The 6,517-nt window shown below is 38.5% G+C and overlaps 1 long non-coding RNA gene across 1 annotated transcript in view; it reads right to left on the bottom strand.

Moving 5' to 3' along the window:
* Positions 1–415: 415 nt before the first annotated feature.
* The window catches only part of LOC106148139, an 8,356-nt gene continuing 2,254 nt past the window's right edge, over positions 416–6,517 (bottom strand). The window contains exons 2-3 of the long non-coding RNA XR_001233307.1: positions 6,154–6,263; positions 416–494 (exon numbers count right to left, since the gene is read on the bottom strand). This is a non-coding gene — a long non-coding RNA (uncharacterized LOC106148139). The remainder of the gene's footprint in view (positions 495–6,153; positions 6,264–6,517) is intronic.

Below are 6,517 nucleotides of genomic sequence, written 5' to 3'. Positions count from 1 at the left end.
AAACACGCACGTACACACACACACACACACACACACACACACACACACACACCATGGAGGGACATGATTTAGGCTTAAACTCTGGCTCCCCCTGTTTATCGGCTTTGCGTGATTTGCTTGGCCTCTATGCCTTGAAATGTGACTGTAAAATGCAGATTAGAAAATGTGCTGTATAAGTTGTTATGAAGATTAAATAAGATAACGTCATAAAGGCCTTAGGACAGGTCCTGGCACAAGTAAGAGCTTTACTTAGATGTTTTAAAATAACACACATCCAGTTGTTTTAAAATATAAATGTCTTTGAGCAAATTAGGAGTAGAGACATTGGATTGGTGAATTTTCTGAGACTCTGAAGACCTGCAAACGTCTTGGGTTTTTTGTTCTGGGGATGTCAGCTTTGCTGAGAAAACAGCTCTTCACGGTGAATGTCTCTCTGCCCCGTCCTGCACTGAGCCTCACCCTTGTTCCTAGGTAGCAGGCTTTGGCTGGCTCCTCTAGGGAAGGAAAAGTGACTTCAGTTACACTCATGAAAGTTCTCTGCTCTTTCTGGTGGGAAATTGCAAAATGTTTGCAATTCAAAAAGACTAATGTGTCCATCTCTGACTTCAATTTGATTTGTTTCTATTTGTAGCCCGGCTGCCCTTGAATTTGAGATCCTTCTGCCTCAGCCTCTGGAGTAGCTGGGATTACAGGGAGGTATCACCTTCCAAGGCTCTGATTGAAATGTTTTGGTTTTTACTTCTTTTGTTGTTTTTTTTGAAACAGCGTCTCACTATATAACCCAGGCTGGTCTCAAACTCGCATTAATCCTTCTGCCTCAGCCACCCAAGAGCTGGGATTACAGGTGTTCGCCACCAGGCTTGGCTTGTTTTTACTTTTTATTATGGAAAATTTCATGCTTATACAAAAATGGGAGGATTCCATGACTTAATAAAGACTGTTTCCAGATCTGTTTTCCCCCTTATCTTTTGTTAGACCTTTAGCTGTTGAGTGCTAGCAGTCAGGACACTTGAGGTTCCTGAAGCCTGGAGTTTGATGCTTTGAATATTGTCTTTTCCCTCCGTGTGATGATGCTGAGGAAGCCCAGATTTGGGGTTTGGTTTAGTCATTTACTGCTTATAGTTTTATTCATTTTCCCTAAGCCTATTTCATTATTATTTATTTATTTATTTATTTTTGAGACAGGATTTCGATATGTAATTCAAGCTGACTTTGAACTCACTATGTAGCCCAAATTGGCCTCGAGTTCATAGCAATCCTCATGCCTCAGCCTCCCAAGTGCTGAGATTACAGTCATGTGCCACCATGCCTGGGTCATCATTTTTTAAATGAAGACAATAATGTGCTCCTTGTTAGATAATTGTGTAGATTAATTCAGTTCATACTGTATTTCATCAACTCCAGGACACCATTGGTTAAAAGATGTATCAATATTTCATATATCACTAAGAAATAAAAAAGACTCCCAATTAAACCAGCACATAATACTTTTTAAAAGTCACCTAAGATTTTAATTTTGTATTTATTGAAAAGATTATTCCAGATTTACTTAGAACTATATTTGTATCTTCTATCACTCTTACAGAATTTCATTAGTATTTTCTATTTGCCTAAACCTATATAATTTTATTTTTTCTGCCATTGAGTCACAATTGTAAGATGCATTTGGATTTGGGAGATGTTAAAATGGGAACAAATATACATTTAGAATTGATGAAATATGCTATATGCAAACCAAACTGCTTACAATAGGAGTAAAATGATTTTTCTCCTATTTCTCCTTTCTGTATGCTTTCTTCTGTAGAGTTCTCTTTTGCTCAGACTATTTCTCTAGTTAAATTGTTTTGCTTATTGATTTTTAGCCATGTGAATTTTGATTTCCTCTTCCTCTAATGATGACTTTAAGTAATCTTGTGGATTTTTCTATATGAAAAATTTAAAATCTTGGCCTATTATTCATGTGTATTTGTCCTCTTTTATCTCTTTTATAAATAGTGAGCTGGACATGATACAAGAAATCCATTCTAAACTGAAACATGAAAAACATTTAAAAATTCCTATTGGAGGGCCCAGGATATAGCTCAGTGGCCTAGCAAGCATGAGATCATGAGTTCGATTCCTGGTACCACAAAAAAACAAACAAAAAATTCCTATTGGAGTAGGCAAAAACTTCCTTAAAAAAGGAAATAAAAGCTTTAACCATAAAAGAAGAATGGATACATTGCACTGTATTAAAATTAAGGACCCCCCCAAAAAATAAAATAAAATAAAATAAAATAAAATAAAATAAAATAAAGGACCCAGCTGGGCATGGTGGCTCACACCTGTAATATCAGCACTCCAGGTGGCTGAGGCAGGAGGAGCACCATGAGTTCCAGGCCAGCCTGGGCTACATAGTGAGTTCAAGGCCAACCTTAACTACATAGAGAGACCCTGTCTTAAAATTTAAAAAAAAAAAATTAAATTAAATTAAATTAAATCTAAAAATTAAAAAAAAACACAGCTGAATGTAATGGCACATGCAAATGAAGAGAAGGGAAAGGGAAGCCACAGACCAGGAAAAAATATTTGTAATACATAGATGGGACAAAGTAGTAGGAATCAGAGTAAGAAAACTAATAGAAGAAAAGGGGAAGTGGTGCATGCTTGTAATCCCAGAACTCTGGGAGACGGAAGCAGGAAAATTAAAAGCTGGAGTCCAGCCTGGGCAACTTAAAGATCCCTGTCTCAAAATAAAACATTTAAAAAGGGTGGGGGTATAGCTCAGTGAAGAGGCCCTGAGTTCAAGCCCTAGTACTGGGGGAGAACAGAAAGGAAGCTAGCACAGTAGAAAATGGACAAGAGACTTGAAGAGGCACTTTGTGAAAAAGGTTGTACAAATGGGCAAGAAACACACAGAAAATGTTCAACATAATAAGTTATCAGGGAAATGCAAAATGAGATCAGGAGGAAATATTGCTACACTAGAACCACAATGGCTAAAAATTAAGTGGCTGACAGTAACAAGTGTTGACAGGGATGTGGATCAATGAGAATGTTCATACACTCCTAGTGGGAGTGTAAACTGATGAAAGTGTTTCTTGACACTGTTATTAACCAAGACCTATGTCCTCAAGATGTTTTACTTGTTTATTTCTTAAAGTTACATATTATAGTTTGACATGTACATCTTTCATCCATTTTGAACTAATTTTTGTATGAGATGTGAGGATTAGGTGATGGTATTAGCAGTTAAAATGTGGAAATGACAAGAGGCATGGCTCTGATACAAAACCAGAAATATGGACCAGTGAACAGAATAGAGGAAGCAGAAACAGCGTCAAACACATTTGTCTATTTGATTTTCAACAAAGAGGCAGAAAACATACACTGGAGGAAAGATAGCCTCTTTAATAAATGGTGTTGGGAAAATTGGATATCCACAGGCCGAAGATTGTGTCTAGATCCATATCTCTTGCCATGTACTAAGCTAAAATCAATATCAATCAAAGATCTAAATGTTAAAACAGAAAGCCTTAGTCTGCTGGAAGATAAAATAGGGAAAACTCTTAAAGACATAGGGATAGCAATGTACCTTCTGAAGAGAACCTCAATTACAGAATAAATAATACCAAGAATCAACAAATGGGATCATGTCAAATTAAAAAGCTTCTGCACAGCAAAGGAAACAACCAAGAGTAAAGAGACAATCTACAGAATGGGAAAAGTTTTTGCCAGCTATTCCTCAGACAGAGAACTAATACTTAGAATAGATAAAAAGCTAAAAAAAATTAGATCTCCTAAAATAAAAGATGCAATCAAAAAATGGGCAAGCAAAATGAACAGACAATTCTCAGAAGTACTAATGGTCAATAAATACATGAAAAAATGTTCAGCATCTCTGGTCATCAGAGAAATGCAAATTAAAACCACACTGAGTCAAGATCAAAATCATATGTGAAATAAGCTAGATGTACAAGTGTAAACATCATATTGTATCCCTAGTATAAGAAGCTGAAAGAGTAAATAAGATCCAAAATATACAACAGATATTGTAAAATGGGGAGAAACTTCGAAAGGAAAGAGAAATTTGGATGAGGAAGTGGTGAAAAGAAGAAAGGGAAATACAAAAAATATATATATGTATATATATATGATAGTAAAGGTAGTTATACTACTAATTTCTCTTCATTGAAATAAAGGTTTGTGCTAATGTTGTTTGGACAATTACATGTCAATATCTTGCATGCTGAGTAACTAAAGATAACAGTATGCATGTATTAACCATTGTTACCCTCTTATTGTCTCATTTTGAAATTTTGTGGTTTTTTTCTCTTTAAAATAAAAAAAAAACTACACTGAGATTTCATCTTACTCCAGATACCATCAAGAAATCAAATAACAACAAATGCTGGTGAGGCTATAGGATGTGGGTGGGGAGAAGGAATCCTGCTACATTGGTGGTGGGAGTGTCAACTAGTATAACTACTGTGGAAATCATTATGGAGATTCCTCAAAAAAACTAAAACTAAAAATTCCATTTGACCCAGCTATTCCCCTTCTAGGAATCTTCCCAGGAGTTAAAGTCATCATATTACCGTGATACATGTGTACTCATGTTTATATCAGCTAAATCTTGGAAGTAGTCCGTATGTCCTTCAACAGATGAATAGGTAAAGAAAATATGGGGTCTATGCATGATGGAGTCCTACTCTGCCATACAGAAGGATAAACTTGAGGCATCTGTAGGTAAATAGATGCACCTTGAGACCAAAATGGTAACTGAAATAAGTAAGACACACAAGTTTAAATATCACATGGTTTCTCTTGTGTGAGAAATCCAAAATATAAAGAGAAAAATAAAGGATAGAGAGTGGGATGTAGGGACATCTTTTTCAAATGGAAAGGGGATCAAGAGGAAGGGGAAAGGAAGGAGGAGAAAAGGGATTTTAAAAAAGAATCAAAGAAAAAACTGGAGGAGGCTTAGGGTTAGGAGGAGCAGGCATTTGACCTCCTCTTCAAGGTGACTGGCATACAATTGTCAGGCCGGGGAGGAGATGTAGTGTTCCCTGTTGAGCCTCTTTTAGCTCCACGAATGCAGAATTGAGAGCCAGCAGCCCTGCCATGGGTCAGCTGGGTGGGGGTAAGGTGACCCCACTGTCGGGACCTCCTAGTGATTCACTGCAGCTCACGGGGCCCAGGAAAGCCAAGGGGAGGCTGAGCGAGCTGGAGAGCAGCTATAGGTCAGACTGACGGTAGAGCTGTGGACACCAGGACACAGGGCCAGGCAAGCTGCATGTCCACTGTCCACAGGCTGACATTCAGGAGGCCCAGAGTGAGGCCTGGGGCTCTCTGTACCCACAATATCCTGGGGCTATCCATGTCCTCTTGGTGTACTCAGCGGCTACCTTAGCGATAAGCTGGGAGAAGAAGGTGGAATGAAGGAACTGAGTTATTCTGCCTATGAGATGGCCTTACTGAAGGGATTGCTTGCTTTCCTGCCTTGACCTAATTGTCCTGGAACAAACTAAGATATGTGTTTTCCATGTCACCTAATAGTTGGGACCTGATAAGATCAGATTGCTCAAAAATGAAGAAGCTGCATTTCTTCAGTGCTTTTGAGTATTGCTTGAATACATTTGTGTTTTCTTTCTCTCTGTTGTTGATTTCATTTGATTTTACCAACCTGTAGACTTTTGTTGCTGCTGAAAGTAGTTCATTTTAGGAATTTTCCAGATTTTTCCTAATAGAGTTTGAGAAGAAAGCTCTTGGCGTTGCTACTCTCCATGCTACCCATTATCCATTAGTAACACAATTTTACAATTTTTCTGACTTTCAATCAGTTTGGCACCTAATCATCTACCCCACTCCAAAGAGCCATTTGTTGGAGCTGCTTGTCCAATGTTGAGAAAGAAGATCCACAAGACTTTCCTTGACCCCACACTCCCAATACAGACGAGGAACAGGTGACAAACACAGTTGCACCTTCTCCCTTCCCCAGCTGCACATGGGCTCGTTTTCACTCTTAGTGTGGAGACATTTTCATTGCTAGGCATTGTGCTAGGCCCTGGGTTTCTGAGTCTTTTGAAACAACTGTATTAGTCAGCTTTCTGTCAGTATAACAACTTTCCAAGGTAATCAGGCTATAAAGAGATAACGTCTTATTTGACTCACAGTTTTAGAGGTTCCAGTTCCTGATCAGTTGACCCAGTAGCTTTGGGACCATGGTGAAGCAGCATGTCATGGAGGGAGAGTGTGTGGTGAGCACATTGCTCAGCTCATAGCTGGGAAAAGAGAGGAAGAAGAAGGGTAGAATCTTACAATCTCCTTCAAAGGCACATGACTCATAAACTAAAGTCTACCCACGATGCCCACCTCTGCAATGCTCCTCCAATTCCTCATAGCCCTTTTCTGGGAAGCAAGCCTTCACCAGGGACCCTCATGGGACACTGAAGATCCAAAACTACAGAACTTCTAGTCTTTGAGAGCTTTCTTGCTTTGTAGCATGTCAGGATGGAAACTGTTATGGTTGATACAT

This window comes from Chinchilla lanigera, unplaced genomic scaffold (assembly GCF_000276665.1).
Source record: "Chinchilla lanigera isolate Chin_1 unplaced genomic scaffold, ChiLan1.0 scaffold00015, whole genome shotgun sequence".
In the NCBI taxonomy this organism is placed as follows: domain Eukaryota; kingdom Metazoa; phylum Chordata; class Mammalia; order Rodentia; family Chinchillidae; genus Chinchilla; species Chinchilla lanigera.
This window is presented reverse-complemented; position numbering and strand designations above follow the sequence as displayed.